Genomic DNA, 23,316 nt, shown 5'->3' with positions numbered 1-23,316 from the left:
TAGTTATAATAGCAAAGATGGGGAAACGGAGGGACAGGAAGGAATTATTGGAGAAGGGCTGGGAGATAAGGAGGAATTGGGGAGTAGGAATAGACGAGGATCTAACAATGGAGGAAAGGAAAGTAAGATGGAAATTAATAGAAAGGGCGAGGGCAGAGAGGGCTAAAGGGAGGGTGATGATGATGACTAATAGAAGAATATGGGTGGGTGGAAAAGCGTGAGGATGGGATACGGAGAGGAATGAGTGGAAGGAGGAGGATTCGGTGGAGACGGAAACGGAGGGAGAGAATGATGATAGTTAGGAAGAGAGGGAGAGGGGAAAGAATAGGTGGATGGAGGGTAGAAAGGGGGAAATAGGAGGGAAAGGACTAAGGGGGATGAGTGAAAAGTAGGAGGAAGGGGGGAAGGAGAAGAGATGAAAGGGGGAAAGGGTCAAGAGAAGAGGGGGGAGAAAGGAGAAAGCAGAAAGGAGGGTGGAGGAAAGATGAGGAGTGGCGCAGGGTGTTTTGCTCTGTATTTTACAGGAATGAGGTGAGCAGGAGAGAGCGCCAAATGGTAGAGGAAGGATAAGAAAAATTCAGAAGGGACTTGGAGAAGGACAGGAAGTAGGAAAGAAAGAAGAGCAGGAACAGAGCGAAGGAAGAGAAGAGAAGGAGGAAGGACAGGAGGAAGCAGAGATGGGAGAAGGGAGGTAGAGAGAGATAAAGAAAAGGAAATAGGGGGGAAGGATGGTGAGAAGAGGAGGTGCAGGTTCGAGGGAAGGGAGAGGGAACTAAAATGTAAAGGTCGCAAAATGGCCAAGTCGGGCAAGTTTCTGGAAAGCGTTGTAAAAGGTTCGGGAATGCTCCCTATAAAAGTGCCTTGTAAACCCTAAGGAGATATACAATAAATACTACTACTACATTTATTTAAAAAAATAATATATAAGAAATTATACAAATAACATATACATACATACATATGTATAATTTATGCATACATATCTATATGTATGCAGAGTGAGTTTTTTATCTTAAGATATCGAAATATCTCGTAAAGTCTAAAAGATACGAAAAAATGTTTCAAACAAAAATTGTATGGTTTCAAGGGAGACATAAAATGATGTCATTCGTTTGACCTTGAAGAGTCACCTGAAAGTTATGTGAAGGTCATCTCCAATCTTTTAAATAAAACATCCTGTATGTTTTTGCATATTCTAGCTCATCTAGAGAGCTTTCTAAAACACTATAATTAAGTTAGTTTTCATTAAGTACTTTTCGAATTATGAGACTTGAAATCATTTCTTAATTTTACATAAACCGTAAAATATTTTGTAAAATATTTATTTTTTATTATCTTATTTTAATACTCTTATGTACAAAATAATGAGAGGAATCAATTGGTGTAAAGAAAACACATAATTGTTTCGAAAATAAAACGTAATTTGCAATTAACAATTACATTTTTTTTCGAAACAATTATATGTTTTCGTACACCAATTAATTCCTCACATTATTTTGTACGTAAAAGTATTAAAATAAGATAATCGAAAAATAAATATTTTACAAGATATTTTACAATTTATATAAAAAGAAATGATTTTAAGAAATAATGTTAAGCCTCAGAAAGTACGTACTTAATAAAAACTAACTTAATTATAGTGTTTGGAAAGCTCTCGAAATGAGCTACGAGAATATGCAAAACATAGGATGTCTTATTTAAAAAGTTGGAGATGATCTTCACGTAACTTTCAAGTGACTCTTCAAGGTCAAACTAATAACACTATCTTATGTTCCTCTTAAAATCATATAACTTTTCTTTGAAACATTTTTTTCGTATCTTTTAGACTTTACGAGATATTTCGATGTATTAAGATAAAAAAACTCATCCTGTATATAAATTATATTATACAGGGTGTCCGTCAATTTTTGACCTTAACAAAATAAGGAAGTAGATTGGCTCAAATTAAGAAGGAATGACCTGTATTGTTTTGGGATTGTCGCAATAATTAACGAAAAATTAATAAAGAAGATTAGCTAATGTGCGTGAATAGAAGCGCGTGGCGACGAGAGTCGTCCCACTGTAATTCGATACTACGAGCGCGACGAAGCGGTAGGCGGGCCGCTTTCCGAGACATGATGGTGGTTTACGATATATCGCAATACCGCGCCGAAAAATGACCCGTCCTTTTAGTGGCGAGAAAATGATGCGTTATCATTTCCACACCACCTTGCGGTAGATAGCATGGTGCGCTTTTTTTATAGTGGTTTCCCTCATAGGCCTATTCCACTTTCAATTTAAAAATTATTCAAAATGCCATTACTATACGCTGAATATATCTTAAATGTAAAAAATTGATGGTGACAGTACCTTTGCAAAAATTGATCCATAGTTGAAAATCCCTCGATAAAATGTATTGCACACGTTGATAATGATACGATGATAAAATGCTTCAAGAATCCTTTTTCATCTCGTACACGAAGGCGCACTGCTGGACCGGTTATCCCGATATTATGCAAGACACCCAGTTTCATATAATTTATTGCACAACAAATAAAATTGTACATCCACTTGATTTTCGTGCACGCCCTAATAAAAAAAGTTTGTATAAAGAAGTGATTATACATTTTCTGGATTATTATTGTTTGTGCAAGATAATTAGTATAATATGAAAAAATTTTAAAAATAACTTGATCTTTTGAAAACTAAAGAATTATATATAGGAAATATTTATAAAACATACATTGTTTGTTTTATTGATAAAAATTTACTGAATATATTTAACATATTTTGAATATTTTTTTTAAATATTTTTTGAATATAACCTATATATAATTCTTACTAGTGTTTTTCAATAAATTAAACTACTTAAAAAAATATATGTATTACATATATAAGTTATCTTGTATTAATATTCTAAAATCCTTTATTAATATTCTTAATATTCTAAAAAATCTATAGGCACTTCTTTATACAAGCTTCTTTATAAACAAACTCTTCTTACAATATTTAAATTAAATTAATAAATTTAAATCTATCCACATTAGTACATTATTATGGTACATATAAGATAAAGTTTAATACATGCATTTTTATAAATAACATATTGTAATGATTTAAGAATATACGTACTAACTTAAATAGAATTCAACATTATGTATTAATCAAATTTAAATATTACAGGAAGAGTTTACCTATACAAAAATTCATTTTCATTCATCCTATGAGGAGGCGGCTCGTGGCAAAAGCACTATAAATAGAAATATATTTCATAAGGTATATATGATAATTATATATGCATATGTAATTCCGTATATGTTGAAAAATATAAGAGATTATAAGACAAGTAACATGCAAGAAAATTCTATTAAAATCTTGTACTATATTCATTTTATTGTATTTTACTACAATATTTTAATAATAATAATTAATAATAATTATTAATAATAATTATATTATCTCATGCACATGTCATTTACATATTAGTGTGTACATATAAATGAAGGGAATAATTACCATACTCGTAACCCTCGTGATCCGCCATCATTACAGCGTGTACATACTATCGGGATCGAGAGCCGGAGTTTGCCTATCTCTTTAGGATCTCCTTGAACGTACATGCTAAATCATATTATATTCATTAAATTTTTTAATAAATAGTGAGCGACACTTAAAACCTTTTGATACTTACTCAGGAGAATGAGCTTGACAACATATATCAAGATCATTGAAATCGATAAAATCATCCGTAAGGTGCATAATTACCAATTATTCTTTATTTAATAAATTTACGAATAATTTTTTGCAAATTAACATTAGATATTTTTTTAAAGAAAAGTAACTACAGCTGAGCGGACATGCGAGTGTAATCATAGTGCGCAGGTCGAACTCACACGTACGCTTACACTCACATGTCCGCTCAGCTGTCAGCTGTAGTTGCGTGCTGCTGGCGTACGCAGTCTGGTAACAGGGTGCGAGAGCTAAGACGTTTTAATAAAAATTTTGTGTTTGCCTAGTAAATTAACAGAGAAAATGAAGTGTACTCTGCAAGAATATACGGATATGATTGTGGCATACGGACCAGCGGAAGAAAATACTCATGCGGCCGCAATTTACATGGAATCATTTCTTGGGCGTGCACGAAAACCAAGTGGCCGTACAATTTTACGTGTTGTGCAATAATTATGTGAAACTGAGTGTCGTGCATAATATCGAGATAAGCAGTGCGTCTTCGTGTACGAGATGAAGAAAGAATTCTTGAAGAATTTTATCATTGTATCACATTATCAACGTGTGCATTTTATCGAGGGATTTTCAACCATGAATCAATTTTTGTAAAGGTACTGCCCATTAATTTTTTACATTTACGATATATTCAGCGTATAGTAAATGGCATTTTGAATAATTTTTAAATTGAGAGTGGAATAGGCCTATGGGGGAAACCACTATAAAAAAAGCGCACCTACCGCACCTACCTGCTATCTACCGCAAGGTGGTGTGGAAATGATAGCGCATCATTTTCTCGCCACGAAAAGGGGGGACGGGTCATTTTTCGGCGCGGTATTGCGATATATCGCAAACCACCATCATGTCTCAGAGAGCGACCCGCCCATCGCTTCGCCGCGCTCGTAGTATCGGATTACGGTGGGACGACTCTCGTCGCCGCGCGCTTTTACTCACGCAGATTGACCGATCTGTTTTATTTTATATTTCGTTAATTATTGCGACAATCCCAAAACAATACAGGTCATTCCTTCTTAATTCGAGCTAATCTACTTATTTATTTCATTTTGGTCGAAAATCTACGGACACCCTGTATATCCAATATTTCCCATGTTGGTCCAATATTGCAAAGTAGACGCGATTTCATTTTTAGCCAATATTGAATTGTAATATTGAACGAATATATTATTTTCATTTTAACTAAGATTGGCTAATTATACATACCCAAATATTTTTACAATTTTACATTTTTTAATTTATGGAGCTCTGAAGCTCCTCGCAAAAGCTAGAGGAGGTGCGGCTATAATAGTCCGTAGTTTTTGACTGATAAGTCGTGACTCGTGTGTCGCGATCTTAATATACTGCTTTAGATGGAATCCCACTCTCGAGGTAGGTGTTTTCTTATTCGCCATCTAGTGGTGACGCGCGAAGCTCACATATAAGATGTGAACGTGCAATATTGGCACACATTTACATTTACTTCATAACCAATAGTGGTATTAAAATGGATGCAACACATTTATATTTAAATAGTAGCCAATATTGGACATCATTGACATTGCAATATTAGCAGAACACTTGCATTTTGTTAACAATCAATATTAGTTTTACATTGAGAAATATTGGTCAAGACATTTTCAATATAACCAATATTGAGCCAAGATATACCAATATTTTGCCAATGTTTTGTGCTACTAGGTGTTTCAGTCCTGCCAATTCAGAAGCCAACTTTCGAATGATTAAAGACATAACGGTAAAACTCATGCACATGTATATAATAAGATGTATTAATTAAGTCTGAAATGAAAGTAAAATAATTAACAGAACATATGTTTTTAATTGACACACACAAATAATGGCTGTAATTCACAATAATACTATACATTATCATATGCTTAAAAAATTTATTTTTATTAAAATTTATTTTCAAAGAACTATTTCTTTAATAGTTTATCAACTCGAAACGTTATAATCTAGTATAATCTCGTTAATGTAGAATCTAGTTAAAAAGTTAATAATTAGTTTAATATATCTGACAATGTATGGTATAATGTATTTTATATTTCATGTCTTACACAGACAATTTTTTATAATCAGCGAAAAATAATTAACATTTATCTTACGAGTTAATTTTATTAATTGCAGTGTACATATGTATAATGTAGCATATAGTATATAATGTAGCATATAGTATATAATGTTTATTAAGAACGGTTATTTAATCAGTTACGTTATCTCGATTTTTTATTATGATATACAAGGTCTTAAGGTCATTAAGATATACAGGTCTTAAGGTCATTAATATATACAAAGTCATGTATTTGATTTTGCATTTGAGATAAATCTTGATGATATAATTTATGCAATTCATCGTGACTCGTCTTTTTATTCGCGTATCTGTAATAGCGTCTATGCTTTATAAATAGGTAAAAAATTTGAACAAGTTAGTAATATTTCCTATCACGTAGTAGCAAGTTGTTCTATTGATTTCCGAATGTGTCAGTTGCTGTAACCATCAATTACGTTAGCGAATTCAAGTACGTTATATTCATCGTTTATTTAGATGTTAGCTATCACAAGGTTTGCGAATCGCCTAAAATAGAATATTTCAAGTACTAAACGAATAATAATATTTTGAAAAATAATTTCAAAATGAATATCTATTCTCTGTCTCGTCAGAAGAGAATGTGTTCAATTTTCATATTTTATCAGATCTTCCATGGAATTCGTTCACTTGAGAACGAAAAAAGTGTGAATTATTTATAGATAATGACTTCGCATATCATATTAATTGAAAAGATGATACAATTTGTTTCTATTCATTAATGTATGTACACAATCACATGATAAACAACTTCAGTTTAATGTTAAATATACATTTCTGATTTTAAGATAGTGAAAATATTACTGGTTTTATTATGTCGCTTTAATATAGACATGTAATTTATACGTGAGTTATTATTTTTGAAGCATAATATTGAAACACGGTTTAATCTCAAATTTCATACAGAATGAGTGCTATATGCGTGATTGATTATCTTTTAAAATTGTTCTATGTATATCGTGTTCGTTCCTGCTTTATTTCCACCTTGTTAAACACAGTATTCTTTCATTTTCATAATAGAATATATTAAGACGAAATAATGAAATTGTTTATTTAATTAATTTCACAGTCCTGATCTCACTCACCACTTCTTCCCCACACACTGCTTCGCCGCACGCCTAATATAAGATTACAGTGGTGTGACTCTCGTTGTCGCGCGCTTCTATTCATGCAGATTGGCTGATCTTCTTTAATTAATTTTTTGTTCATTATTGCAAAAAAACGTAAAATAGAAAGTATAAAACCTTCCTTCTTAATTTGAGAACTACCTTCACACTTCGGGACTGTGAAAAGTTTTCAGACCCTGTATATATATATATATATATATATATATATATATATATATATATACAATATATATATTCTGTGAGGAATATAATACAGATCGCGAATGAATCGATAAGTTTTGCAACGTTCCTCTCATTGCGTTCGTCATCTTTCATATGTTAGGGCCTTCGCACAAGGTGTTCCGTATCGCATTACGTTACGTTAAGTATAGATCGTAAATTTAACTCCGTACGTAAACTTAATCTTTAGTCAACGCATAGAAAAAATCCTAACGTAAAGATATATCTTCACGTTACGATTTTTTCTGTGCGTTAACTGAAGTTTCAGTTTACGTACGAAGTTAAATTTACGATCTATACTTAACGTAACGTAATGCGATACGGAACATCTTGTGCGGGGGCCCTTACATTTCTCAATAACTAACGCTCGACCGACACATTAATTTGTCGCTGGGATCAATCTTTTTCACAAGTAATTATAAATATAAACATTCGAATATAGAATATTCTTGAATCGGAAACCGTTACATAACGGGTTGCTCGTCAATATAATTTAAATCCCTACAAAATCTATAAGCAATCTATTAATATTGATAAAATGCGATAGAAAAATTAGTTGCCATAAACTTATATTTTATTAAATATGCATTTGGCTTATCAAATTTTTTATTAAATTTTAAATTTTCTAAAACTATGTTTTTTATTGACAAAGTATTATTTTTTTTTAGCAAACGTCACTTGAAATAATTGATTGGTAGCTAAAGAACAATGGGATTTTTTGAAATACTATGCATTATTGCTACTACATTTCTCGCTGTTTATTATTATTTTACATCGAACTTCTGGAAGTCACGTGGTATTCGCGGTCCAAAACCGAAACCAGTTTTTGGTAATATTAAAGATGTTGCACTTAATAATAAGTTTCTAGGTGATTATTTACTGGAAATATACAATAAGTATAAAGATGAATCCGTGATTGGAATATTCACTGGAATGATACCCATTCTGATTGTAAAAAATCCAGATTTAATTAAGGATGTTCTTATCAAAGATTTTTCCAAGTTTGCCGACAGAGGAAGTTTTCCTCCTGTCAGTGAAAAAGTATGTGCAAATATTAATTGTACTATAATATAGTATTATAATATTTGAATTACATAAATGTATTTCGAATTATATAAATATGATAATTTTATATATTATACTTTACCACGATATTTTCTAATAACCAGTTAACATTTTCTAATAACCATTATTGAAAAAAAATATTACTTTTAAATAGTGAGTACCTTCAAATTGTTATAATTTAAAAAAAATGATAAATTTATTTGATTATAATTATGTTTTTTATTATACCGTAGGTTGACCCACTGTCACAACATCTTATTGGTTTAGAACCTAAAAAATGGCGACCTTTAAGAACATGTTTATCGCCCGCTTTTACATCTAGTAAATTAAAAGAGATGTTCTTATTAATATCGAAATGCGCTGATCATCTTGAACAATATATAGAAAAATTAGTGAGCAAAAATGAACCTATAGAATGTCGCGAGGTAGCGGCAAAATATATGACCGATGTAATCGGTACTTGCGCATTCGGCATCGAAATGAATGCTCTATCAGATGAAAACAGTGAATTTCGTAGGATTGGAAAAATGCTCTTCATGCCAACCTGGAAAAATAATTTACGGTTGAGCATAAGACGATACATGCCACAACTTTACAAAATATTCAGTTATATGATACCACAAACGGAGGTGACCCAATTTTTCACACGCCTTGTCATGGATACAATGAATTATAGAGAAAGCAATAATATCATTAGACATGATTTCATTGATATTCTGCGCGAATTAAAAAAGAATCCAGATAAAATGGGCGATATCGGTGAGTGACGGTTATTTAGTATTGTGAAAATTTTATGTGATGCAAGAACTTTTTGAACAAAAATATTAGTTTTTGCAAATATATAAATTTGTAAACTCACTATATATTAATTGTTAAATAATAAATATCTTTTTCATAATTGTTAATATTCGATGAAAGTTAAAACTAATAGTAAAAAAAAATATATTACATTTCAGAGATGACCGATAGCTTAATAACTTCTCAAGTGTTCGTATTTTTCGCTGCCGGTTTTGAAACTTCATCGTCGGCCATGAGCCATGCACTTTATGAATTAGCATTAAATCAACAAATACAAGACATGCTACGTGACGAAATTCATCAAGAGTATACTAAACATGGTAACAATTTAACATATGAGAAAATTAAAAATATGAATTACTTGGATAAAGTTTACAAAGGTACGTCATTCAAAAAAAAATTAGTAATTAAACATAAAAAGGGCTCACTTTCGTACAAAGGTGTTATTGACGTATAATAAGAAGATGTTATCCCTGATTAACATTCTGTAGGTTTTAGCCGGCGATCGTTCTTTATTCAAAATTATTAACAATTAAATGTGAGAAATATTGACATAAAGATTCTACTTTATTTGTTCACCGGTTTTCATTCATTTTTAAATATGTTATAAGGGAAATTTTACCCAGTAATTTCACATGTATAATGGTCAGGCTCAAATAGTTTTGGAGATATATGCTGAAAAAGGATAAACATAAATATAAAAATAAGGTAAACCTCTTCGGAAAACCTACCTATATGAAATAAATATTGAATTGAGTAAGAATATCCTATTTCGTATTTTTACCTCCTGAACACGAATATGAAATTTAAAAATAGAGGTTGAACTCGCAAGTCGAGGAAAAACGCATAAAATAGTAAATTAAATAAAAAAAGAAAAACAATTTAAATCTATATAGAATATATTAAAATTTAACACAATTAAAAAATATCACAAATTTTTGTGTAAAAATTTTAAGCAAAAAATATAGCCTCTGAAAAACTCTATAAAGAAGGTTATATGCATTTTTTTCATAAACCTACTATTTTCGATGTTTTACAAAAAATTAATAATTTTAAATACATTTAATACAATTTAAATTTATTTAGAATTTAGTACAATTTAAAAATGTATGTGCAATTAAAAAATGTATGTGTACACACACACACACGCGCGCGCGCGCGCGGGGTGATGCAAGGGGGACCTTTGGTCCCCCTCCCGCAGCCACCCCGCCGGTAGAGGACACATTGCAAAGAGGTCAATCACAATGGATATATGCTGTAAGTTGTAAATCGAGGTCCACCTTGCCCTCCTTGCATCCCCGCGCGCGCGCGCGCGTGTGTGTGTGGGTGTGTACACATACATTTTTTAATTGTATTAAATTGTACTAAATTCTAAATAAATTTAAATTGTATTAAATGTATTTAAAATTATTAATTTTTCGTATAACAGCTAGAATAGCAGGTTTATGAAAAAAATGCATATATCCTTTTTTCTAGAGTTTTTCAGCGGCTTTATTTTTTGCTTAAAATTTTTTTTCTCAAATCAATATTTTCGTAGATAAAAAGCATTAAAACTGTGAAATTCTTTTGTTAATAACTCTTTAATAAATAACGACCGCCGGCTGAAACTTTTAGAATATATTATATTATATTATATTAATTAGAGATATGACCCTGACAACATGTTAATGACACATTTGGGCGAAGGTAGGACCTTTTTATGCATAATTATCAAAAATTTAATAAAAGAAAAATATCTTGATTGATTTTCAGTGCCAATATAATATCAATAGCGCGAGAAAAAAGTTTATATCTAATTACATATAATTATTGTTCGCGATCGCACCTTTGAATTGCGAGTTTGTTTTGCCGGTACACACCCGAGTAGGTATCGCGAGCTTGACGTATACGTGATTTCGCGAAGTGTGAGTGATAGGGTTGAGTAAGATACACTTTGCTTCTTTTGATGTGTCACAGTAATGTTCACGAGAGAATTACTGTTCGTTTTATTGCACTATAATAAGATAAATTTACAATGTTCATGAACGTGCGCGGGACGCGAGACGCTCTTTTTAATAGTTTGAGCGCGTTGGACGCTATACAAGATTATGTGAGATCGCACAATTGTTCAGTTTAATTAGCGACACAGCGTTTGATCAGCTGTTCGGTAGATTGAGCGAGAGCGTACAATTACACGGTTCGCGCGAGAGCGAGCGAGACAGCGGCTCTATCAGCTGTCCGCGAGATTGAGCGAGACCGCACTTTTCACGGTTGCACGTGCGAAATTGAGAGATACAGAGCTCTACTAACGGCTGTCTGCTTGATTGAGCGAGACCGCACTATTCCACGGTTCGCGTGAGGGCGAGCGAGACGGCGTTATTTCACGAGCACACGAATGAGCGGAGGCTCAATGAGAAAGAGGCTCCACCTCTCACTTAAAGTAGAGGCGCTCCGATAAATCCCGGTACTCGCGCTCAGAATGTTCACGTGTGATACGGAATCGATTAGGTGAACTGAGTTCGAAACTGATTCTTCGCGATACTTGATACAATGACTCGTCAGTTTATATACTCGCGATTTTAGCGTCTCACTTCCAAGGCACTGAGGAAATTCTCGATTTTCCACTTCCGATTCACTCTCGATTACTAAGACTTGAACTTTCAACGATCGAACAAAGACTTTCACAAGGATTCCGCAATGACTCTGATAAGAACTCAGTCATGACTCAGCAATGACTCCGCAATTATTTAGTGGGAGAGAGTCTTTCTCCCGATAATAAGGAATCGATTGCGCATCGGATGATTCGATTTGAGCCTATTATATTTCGGCACGTCAATCGCGTGATGTTTCGAGTTTCTAATTGGCCAAGATCATGTATTTTTACGCGATCACGTGGATCCTGGCTAATTTCGAAAAACAGGACGGCATTACATTTCGGATCGAGTTCGATTGCGCACAAATGGATGGCGCCAGTATGACCGGGGGTGATATTTTAATTCTAATTTCAAGGCGAATCCTGAACATACCGGGGGTGATACTTTAATTCTAATTTCAAGGCGAATCCTGAACATACCGCCCGCCTCGAAATGATAATTTCGAAATAATAGCACTTTCTTATGCCTCCCGCCGTGACGGGATAATTTCGCAGTCGAGGGCGATTGAGAGTTATAATTCGTCGCGGTTTTACATATTTGCATGTGTACATATTTACAGATTTGTATGTTTACATATCTACATATTTACATATCTACATATATACATTTTTGCGGACTCATGTTCGCAATTCCGGGAATTTTAACTGTCGCTAGGAGAGTTATTCGCCGGATATTCGATGTCGATGGGCAAAATGCATAATTTAACTATCTGTCTTTTGTACTCGGAATGTGCGGTGCGCACTGTGACTACGCGAACGTATACGTCGGATCCGAGATGGCATTGTGTGATCCGGCCTTGCACGGCGGAAGTAAGGGGTTGCGGATTAAGACCATTGTACCATTTTTCACGAAAGGTTGCACTTGCCTCCATTTTACTCGTTGCTGCAGAGTATTGACGTAATCACTTTGTGATTCAAATTTTCCAAAACCGCTCCGTAAGTTGACAAATTAATGCCAGCAAGAAAGTCGATTTTCATTAACGGATAAAATGGACGGTTCGGGATTCGTGATTGATGAACCGATTAAAAAATGATCCGGTCAGGGGGTTGTAGTCATCGAGAGTATCTGTGAATGGACCGATAGGTCGAGAATTGAGGCAGGCCTCAATTCTCCGGGAGAATGCGGCAAAGGATAGTAGAAAACTCCTCGTAAATTAGAGTGTGAGAGCCCAGAATCCGTCGCAAGTGATGTTTGACACTGCGAACTCTGGCTTCCCAAAGCCCGCCGAAATGCTGGGCATGGGGAGGGATGAATTGCCAGCAAATGTTATCGGTTGCAATCTTATTCTGAAAATCAGAATTACGCATTGCGTTCTGGCTAAGCTTTTGATAGCTCGGTGTCGGTTCCCGCGAAAGTGGTACCGTTATCAGAATACATTGTGGATGATAGACCGCGGCGAGTGCAAAAGCGAGAGAAAGCGTCGAGAAACACTTCGGTGGAATAATTGTTCGCTAATTCCAAATGCACAGCTCTGGAAGTTAGGCAAATAAATAGAACGATATAGCCTTTTCGTGATGTAATTCCACGACCTGATGATGCGCGAGTGAAAATGGGGCACACGTAATCTATTCCCGAATGGCTCGAGCGGGCGTGGAGATTCGAGCTTGCGGAAAATCGCACATTAACTGCGTGGGAACTTTGGCTTTTTCTCGTACGCAATTAACGCACTGATATATAATCTGCTTGACCTGCGTTCGCGCTTGGAGAATCCAATAGTCTTGGCGTACTGTGGCTAACGTCAGTTGAACGCTAGCCTGTAGAGCTCGAACGTGAGCGTGTCGTATTATGAGCTTGACTAATGGATGGGGAGCTAGAAGTATTGGATGCTTAATGGCGAACGAGAGTGCGGAATGTTTCAGACGGCCGCCGATTCGAATGATATTTTCTTCGTCCAAGAAAGGTCGCAGCATCGTTAGCGGTGATTTTAATGGGAGTGATTGATTGTTCTCGAGCGCTTTAAGTTCTTCATCGAATACTTCCGACTGAATTACTCTGATCCAAAATTGATGCGCGTTTTGACACTTCACTTGCAGATAAAGCTTGGTCTTGAATTTCGGAATTAGATGAGGTTTGATCTCTTTTTCGGCATTTATTCGCAAAAGGGAGGATATATGCCGTGATTCTGATTAATTTTGGCCAAGTGGAGTATTTTGTCGATAAATCTCAACCGGCTTCTGTTTGAACGGAATACACGATAAGACTCCGATTCTCCTCGGGTGTTTCCTCAAGCGGAGGAGCGGTGTCCTTTGGCCATTCGGTTGGAGTGAGTTTGAGCCAGGGAGGATCATGCTACTACAAATGAAAGAAACCGAATTCGGAGTTTGCCTCGAGAGGCGCAATCAGCTGGATTATCCGCGGATGGGACGTAACGCCATTTCACGTGAGGTAATCGTGATTGTATATCGGCTACTCGATGAGAGACGAAAGTTTTCCATTTCGATGGATGCGAGCTTAACCACGCTAATACTACGGTGGAAGTCCAGCAATGACATGTAATATTTGACTAGCAATTTGATGTAGCGATGACTGAGTAAACTCGATTAATCGAGCAAGAAGGCAAGCTACCTGTAATTCGAGTCGAGGGATACTCATTGTTTTGAGTGGCACAACTTTCGATTTGCCTGCTAATAAAGTTATCGTTACTTCTGATCACGATCGTTTGCATATAAACTGCGGCGGCGTACGCAGCGTTAGATGCGTCTGCAAATCCGTGTAAGTCACATTGAACAGTGTCATGATCCTGACCCGTCTATCAAGAATTTAAAGATTATTTAGAGCCGATAAGCTTTGATAGCTTGATTCCCAGCGCTGCATCGTTTGTGAAGGAATGACATCATCCCAGTTTAATTTTAATTTTCACAACTGTTGCATGAAGACTTTAGCATTGATGGTAACGGGGGTGACCCATCCTAATGGATCGAATAATTTGGCAATCGTTGACAATATCTTTCTCTTTGCGTTAGGAAGTGCTGATGGAAGTGACACTCGAAATTGAAACGCGTCGCAGGCGGGATTCCATGACAATCCAAGAACGCTAAAATTTTCCTCGATCGTTAACAATCTATTTCCTGCGAGTCCATGACATTCTTCCGGAATGTCGGATAGAAGAGCGGAGCTGTTGCTGGTCCATTTATGTAAGTTAAATCCGCCGCGAGATAATAAAGAACAAAGTTGTTCACGCGATTGACGTAGCAATGGGATGTCGTCGGCTCCGAACAAAACGTCATCCACATAAATGTTCTCTTGGAGAATCGGAATTGCGAGGGGAAACGCGGCCCCTTCGTCCGTTAATAATTACTTCAGCACTCTCAGAGCAAGGAACGGAGCCGAAGCGGTTCCGTATGTGACAGTTGACAATTGATAATCCTGGATGGCGAATTGATTCTCATTCTACCAGACGATACGCTGATAATCGCGATCATCGATCAAGATCTGTCGATACATCTTGGCAATATTCGCTGTAAACGTACTTATGTTGTTGCCATCTCAATAAGATCGAGGTTATTTTTGTTTGCAATTTAGGCCCGATCTCTAGATGCGAATTTAATGACTTCCCATTCGAAGTGAGACTGGAGGCGTTAAATACTACACGCAGTCTTGTGGTCGCGCTAGTTGCGCGAATTACGGGGTGATGCGGAAGGTAAACTATTTGCGAATGAGGTGCGACTGGGAGTTACACCTTTTGCATGTGGTTTAGCTGTTTATATTCATCGAGAAAGGCGGAGTATTCCGACTTGATGTCGGAATTCGTGTCGAGACGTTTTAACGCTATTAATCGCTGTATAGCTATCGATCGAGATTCTCCGATCTCAAACGTCGTTTTAAAGGAGGCATCGTTTTAAAAGAAAGACGAACGATGTAACGCCCGTCGGAGGTTCGTGAATGAGTATTACTAAAATGATTTTCACAATGTTCCTCGGCAGGAGACAGAATTTTCGGTCGTGGGATTTCTTCAATCTCCCAGAAACGACGCAAGTCATGCTCGAGGGAACAGTGATAAACGTTAACTGTATGAGCAGAAGTATTTTGAGTTTGAGTTGATCCGGAAAGAATCCATCCAAAGTGAGATCGTTGGGCGATAGGTTGCCCGATTGGTCTTTTCCGGATTCCATTCTGAATGACATGACAATAAATGGCAGCGCCAATTATGACATCAATGGGCTGGAGTGATATTATTCCGACCAATCTTCTTAAAATTGTCCAATGATTTAGTTACGAGGCGTAGAATTGAGAGCTGGTTTTCCAGAAATTCACTCATGGTTGCTGATATACACAACAGTCACAGTTTTCAAATTCACTCACAGTATTGTTATCACGTTGTTTTCGACTTCTCGCGATCCGGCTCGAAAGACCAAAATGTTCGAGAGCGCACCTTTGAATTGCTTTTTTGTTTTGCCGGTACACACCCGAGTGGGTATCGCGAGCTTGACGTATACGTGATTTCGCGAGGTGTGAGTGATAGGGTTGAGTAAGATACACTTTGCTTCTTTTGATGTGTAATGTTCACGAGAGAATTACTGTCCGTTTTATTGCACTATAACAAGATATGCATTATAACAAGATAAATTTACAATGTTGATGAACGTTCGCGGGACGCGAGACGCTTTTTCTAATAGTTTGAGCGCGTTAGATGCTATACAAGGTTATGCGAGATCGCACGATACAATTGTTTACTTTAATTAGCGACACAGCGTTTGATCAGCTGTTCGGTAGATTGAGCGAGAGCGTACAATTACACGATTCGCGTGAGAGCGAGCGAGACGGCGTTATTTCACGAGCGCACGAATAAGCGTGAATCGATTATTAAATATTCTGGTAGCATACATCGAGAGCTTTCCAAAACACTATAATTAAGTTAGTTTTCATTAAGTACTTTTCGAATTATGAGACTTGAAATCATTTCTTAATTTTATATAAACCGTAAAATATCTTGTAAAATATTCATTTTTCGATTATCTTACCTTAATACTTTTATGTACAAAATAAGGAGAGGAATCAATTGGTGTAAAGAAAAAATCATAGTTGTTTTAAAAAAAATATGTAATTAGCTATTCACAATTACATATTTTTTTAAAACAACTATCTGTTTTCTTTACAACAATTGATTCCTCTCATTATTTTGTATATAAAAGTATTAAGGTAAGATAATCGAAAAATGAATATGTTACTAGATATTTTATGGTTTATGCAAAATTAAGAAATAATTTTAATCTTCATAACTCGAAAAATACTCAATATAGGAATACTTTATTATAGTGTTTTGGAATGCACTTGAGATAAGCTACACGAATATGTAATAAAAAGTGAGGGTTCCGTTTAAGAAATTAAATGTGACCTTTACGTCACTTTCAAATGACTCTCCAATGTCAAATCATTGCCACTATCTGATGGCCCCTTTCAAGCCATACAACTTTTGTCTGAAACATTTTTTTCTAAGGTATATAGTTTATGAAATATTAGATCGGTTCGGGACTTTTGGGACACCTTGTATGTACATATATACACTCTTCAATGTCAAACTAATGACACCATCTTATGTCCTCCTTCAAGCCATATAACTTTTGTATAAAACATTTTTTAAAAATATTTTTCGAAATATTAAGGAGTTTCCAGACTTTTTCCTAACCCTGTATATACATATATTGAGTAGAAACATTTTGAGTACATTTAATTATAATTTATATTTGACAAATAACTTTTCAAATAATTCTTTCTTACATTATTCTTAATATATGCAGAGACTGTACGAAAATATCCAATAGCGACACATCTTTCAAGAAAATCGATGTCAAGTTATACTTTTAATAACACTACATTTAATATACCAAAAGATCAAAAGATATGGATTCCGATGTTCGCGATTCATCGAGATCCGGATATTTATCCGAAGCCAGATGTTTTTGATCCAGAAAGATTTAATGATGAAGCAGTACAAGCCAGACATCCGATGCATTATTTACCTTTTGGTCATGGACCGAGGAATTGCATTGGTAAAATGAAATACACATAGATTTAAATACATTTAATTCAACTTCTGCGTTTTAATTTATATGTAACAATATTTTAATCGAGAAACTTTTCTTATAATAATAATTTTTTATTTTCAGGTTCTCGTTTTGCCATTTATCAAACAAAAATTGGTCTTGTAAGGATACTACAAAATTGGTCTTGTAAGGAGACTACAAAATTATAAAGTTGAGGTCTGCGATAAAACGCAAATACCCTACATAATTGATCCCAAAGCATCTGTGTTAGCATCAAAGAATGGAATACATTTGAGGATAACTAAAATTAATCGGATTTAGTTTAAGCTTTAATACTACTCTCCAGAAGGACAGATAAAATAAGATGAAGAAATATCTATAAATTAAAATAATAATAACTACAATTATTATTCTTATTCGTCTATTATTATTATTCGTCTATTATCATTTGTAAAATTCGAAATTTTAATAATACATTTTTGAACAAAACTTAAAACAAAAATTCTAATACAAATATGTAGAGACTGCAATAGTTTTTGAGTATAAGCGATCAAAGTTTGCCAACCAATTTACATCGATCATCTATTATTGATTTTTTCATATTAGATAGTATTCTAGATTTCTACTATACAGTTGATTGCACGTTTAAATATAATTACGAATCTGTGCGCGCGAATTCTATGCGATTATTTGATCGCTTTGATCAAACTTTGATCGCTTATAACTCAAAAACTTTTGTAACCTCAACATTTTTATATTAAAATTTTTGTCTTAGTTTTTGAAATATGTTATTAAAATTTTAATTGTGAGTGGTAATATATCCTGTAAATATATCGGGTGAGCCAAATAAAATGTTACAGCTTAATGTCGTTGAAATGGCTGGATGGATTTAATATTCTTGGATTCAATTTTCTCGATTCGACATGCTCTTTCGATATATGAACCAAAACGCGACGCGCGGCGCTTCAGCATTACGTTTAATGAGCATCTCATCACCACGTGTCTAATCAGGTTGCAATAGGATAACTCTCTTCGCCACGCATATTTGTACTTGCACGAATTGGCCAATTTCTTTAAATTAATATGTAATTAATTATTGTGAAAATGATACAAGATTTTCCCACTCAATTTAATATATATTTAATAATTTAATATATAATTTAATATTAAATAATTTAATATATATTGTTATATATTATTATATTGTAATATTTTATGATGATATGAAATAATTAATAATTCGATTTAATTATTTTCAATTTATGTTGTAAACATGTTATGTTGCTACATATGTAATATACATATAATCTGTTTAGTTTTATTTTAATTAAATATACATTAAATATACAAGTTAAATATACAAGTTTTATTTTAATTAAATATACATATATACACTGTACATTGAAATTGAAATATATGTATAATAAAGTAAATGTATAAAATATTGACAAATTTTGATGTAAGATATTTTGAATACAAAATATTTCTTTTATAAAAATAATAAGAAAGTTTATAAAACTATTCATTAATTATCTCTTGAATTAAAACATCTAAATAAGAAATAAGAAATACTAAAATAAGAAATTTTTCGCTAGTTAATGTAATATATAAATACTATTTTTAGAGATTATTTTAGAGATTATTTTCAATCAATTATTTTGCGTATATCAAATATACGTCAATTTTAAGTACATCATATATTTGATGAAATATATGACTTAAAATTAAACTTCCAAGGTATTCTTTGTTAAAAGCTTAACAATTATGATCAAAGATAAAATATATAGTTACGTTTAATTTATTAAGAAAAAAATAATTACGTTAATTGAAGCTTATCTTTAAAAATTTTGATAAAATTTTACAAATGTATGATAACATATAAATATGAAGAAAAATACTGCAATATAATTTTTTTCATCAAGTTTAAAACATACAAAAGAGAAGAAGAAATTGAATAAATTATTTGCATGATCTCGACACATATTTAACATTTTCTTACATTACAGGGCCGTGCAGGTAAATCCGGAAAAATTTACTGAAAGAAAAAAATAATTATATTATCCCCAAAAATTTTTTTACATGCACACAACTTGGCAAAATGAAAGTACTCACCACATACGTTAATATTACTCTATATAATCCCCGTTCGCCTCAACGACCTGCTCCAGCCGAGACCTGAATCGCCTACACGCCCGAGCCAGCTCCTCTCTGTTCATATTGGTCATTACCGCCGTAATTTTTTTACGTAGCGCGTCCTTTGTGTTATGAGGTTCATTGTTCACCTCTGCCTCTACTACGCCCCACACGTAGTAATCCAGCGGATTGCAATCTGGGCTGGAGGGCGGCCACAAGTCCGGCGACCAATGATAAGGAACATTGTTCAGATCGCTTGCTGTGGCTTGCCCGGTCCGAAGTAACATCGTCCTTGTTGTCCGCCTCTCGATAGGTTTTGGCTATCTCGTAAACTTGCGTTTTTGAGTAGCCAAACCAATCCACAATCTCCTTGGCGGTCTTCCCGGCGCGCAGTGATTCCAGGATCGCAGCTCTCCTGTCCTGTTCTTTGCTCATCTTTCCACTTTCACTTTATACGTTGTTTCACTGTCAAAGTACGCTTCTTAAGCTTTAATTAGAAACCTAGAACACAAAAATCCAATAACACATCACTTCACTATACCTATCTAAACTTTTTCCGGATTTACCTGCACGGCCCTGTATATAAAAATATTTTGAGAATAATGTAAAATATTCATTTTTATGAATGAAATCAAAAGACACATATAATTAGACATATATAATTTTTCTAGATAAAGTAAACTAAACGATATTTTTCTAAATTTATTTCATTTCTCTATCTTCTAGAATAAGATAAAATTATCAGTTGATGATACAGTTTAAAATACAATATATTATGAAATTCAATTTTCTATTCAATTCAATTTAATATTTGCAATATATTTAAACTTTCTACATATATGTGTTGGATTTTTTAAATATATTTTCAAAAAAAATATGTAGGAGAAAAAGAGATCCGGATGATAAATAAAATTGATGGAATAAAATGCTAAGGAAGAGATATTAGATGTTGAGTATGTAAAAGCGATTTTAATGTGCTAAAATAACATTTACAAAAAACTTTAACAAAGCATGTTGGAAATAATAAATAATTAAAAAATAAACGTTTCGATTCACTTCGAATCCTTATCAACATCGTTTATAATAAATCTTAAATTAATGCAAATCGAAGTTGTTCGAACGCAAAAGAACATCGCGGTAAAAACGTAAAATAGCAGAAAGTAAAATAGCAGAAAGAGAAACACTATCGAAAAAACGATCGCATAATTAAAAAATCACAAAAAATCTCGAGAAAGACGAAGAAGACGACAAAAGGGAGATCTCTCGAACGAAGAAAGCCAGTCCATCCAGAAATTAATGTCTCGAGGATAAAATGCGTAAAGTTAGGTGGTAAATCCAACAATTAAACTCCAGTGACTCTCGAACATCTCAAATGCTAAAATCACGTTGTCAAAATAATAAAAATTAGTAACGTCTGAAATTAAAATATAAAGTAACAGAAATGAGAAAATATTAATCTGAATCCAAGCACAAAAAATCCGTTATAGAATTATAAAAATTATTTATAAAAATAATATACCTGTCAAAAGGAAAATAATATCACTCAGCAGAACAGGAAGACAACAAATAATACACGCGATAGAATACAAACGCTGACAAAGAAATCAAACGGATACGGGATGCAAGAAACACAGGTGGTGGAAGAAATAGGTGACTATTAGGAACTTAAAAAGCATGATGACATCTAAATAGTTTGAACATTCAAAATGATATTGAATTATTAGATAAGTTGTACCTTCCTATCATTAAAAAGGTACCGACACTTAAAAGTTCCTGCGAAATATCTTTCTTCTCTCTCTTCTCAGTAAACATGATAACATCTAAAGACATCTTAATAACGTTTTAATGATGTTTACGTCATTTATACGTCATTAAGACGTTTTCGCAATAAAGACTTTATATTTTACGTTGGAACGATATCCCTATTCTCTCATCTAATCATTCCGTATTCACGCAATCTACCGATCACGGATCATCATCATTCGCCTCTGCAGCGTATCAGAAGTCGGATTCGAGTGTCTTTACAAATTGCCTTGAAAGAGGTAGACTTTTTAACTGCTACGATGCGAACTTGATGTTGGAAGAGCGCGGGTGCGGACATAGGATCGTTTCTGGTGTGATAAACTCTTATGTACTTCTCAAATCTTGTGCGGTCGTTAGTGTCGAGTTCCATGTGAACGCGAGTTACGTGCCCATACAGCACATGAACATTGAATAAACATCTCAGAAACGTTGCAATACAATTTCGCAATGTTGCATCAACGTTATAAAATATAGATTCAACGTTGAAAATAAATTACAGAAACGTCTAATGTCCGCTGAATTGCAATGTCTTGTAGATATAGCAATTCAATATTCAAAAAACATTTATTTAATATTGATTTAATGTTGATTTAATATTGATTTAACATTGATAAATATTGACTTAATGGTTGCTTAGCAAAACATTTTTAAGAAATGATTTCAAGCCTCATAACTCGAAAAGTACTCAATGAAGAAATACTTTATTACAGCGTTTTGGAAAGCTCTCGAGATAAGCTACACGAATACGTAATAAAAAATAGGGAGTTCCATTTAAGAAATTGACGGTGATGTTCACGTGAATTTCAAATGACTCTCCCATGTCAAATCATTGCCACTATCGGATGGCCCCCTTCAAGCAATACAACTTTTGCCTGAAACATTTCTTTCTTAAGTGCATAGTTTATAAAATATTCGACCGGTCCGGGACTTTTCGGATACTCTGTATACATATACGTTTACTAGTTATTTATAGAAGATGGACCTCATACACATATAGACATTTATTAGATATCTATTAGATAAATTTTTCCGTGTGGGTATTAACTAAAAAACAATTGTATAACACGTTTTAATCTTATCAATTCAAAAGTTAACATACTTTAAAATGATTAAAAAGACAATCAGGAAGTCTCATGTACATGCATATAACAAAAGTAATAAAGTGTAAAAAAAATGTACTATAGTTTAGATTGTGAAATATAAATAATCAACTGAATGTATAATTTGATTGACAAATTCAAATAACAATGTAATCTACATGAATATATATTTGAATGGAATCTACATGAATATATATTTACTATACATTATTACACTTTCTTATATTCTTAAAAAACTTGTTTTTATTAAAATTTATTTCCAAAGAGCTATTTTTCCTTATATCGTTTATCCATACAAAACATCACGTGTAATCTAGTTAAAAAATTAATTGTTAGTTCAATATATCTGATAAAATGTACATTTTATATTATATGTCTTACACAGTCACATAATTAATTATAAATATCGACCGAAAAATGACTGACAATTATTTTATAAGTTCATTTTATTAAATGCAGAGTACATATGCAATAGCATATAGAGTGTAATGATTAAGGAAAATTATCTGATCAATTGTATTTTCTCATTATTATAATATGCGAAGTCATGTATTCGAAATTTTGTATTTGAGATAAATGTTGATCATGTAATTTCCGCAATTCATCGTGACTCACTTCCTTACTCGCACATCTTTTGTGGTGGCGCGT

The 23,316-nt window shown here is 33.7% G+C and overlaps 1 pseudogene; it reads left to right on the top strand.

Annotated features, from left to right (window-relative positions):
- The first annotated feature begins 6,154 nt into the window (after nucleotides 1-6,154).
- Nucleotides 6,155-18,027, top strand: LOC112637602 (annotated as a pseudogene).
- The last annotated feature ends 5,289 nt before the right edge of the window (nucleotides 18,028-23,316 follow it).

The sequence above is a fragment of the Camponotus floridanus genome, unplaced genomic scaffold (assembly GCF_003227725.1).
Source record: "Camponotus floridanus strain SB8 unplaced genomic scaffold, Cflo_v7.5 scaffold181, whole genome shotgun sequence".
Taxonomy (NCBI): Eukaryota; Metazoa; Arthropoda; class Insecta; order Hymenoptera; family Formicidae; genus Camponotus; species Camponotus floridanus.
Note: the sequence above shows the minus strand (reverse complement) of the source record. Positions and strands in the feature narration are given on the sequence as shown.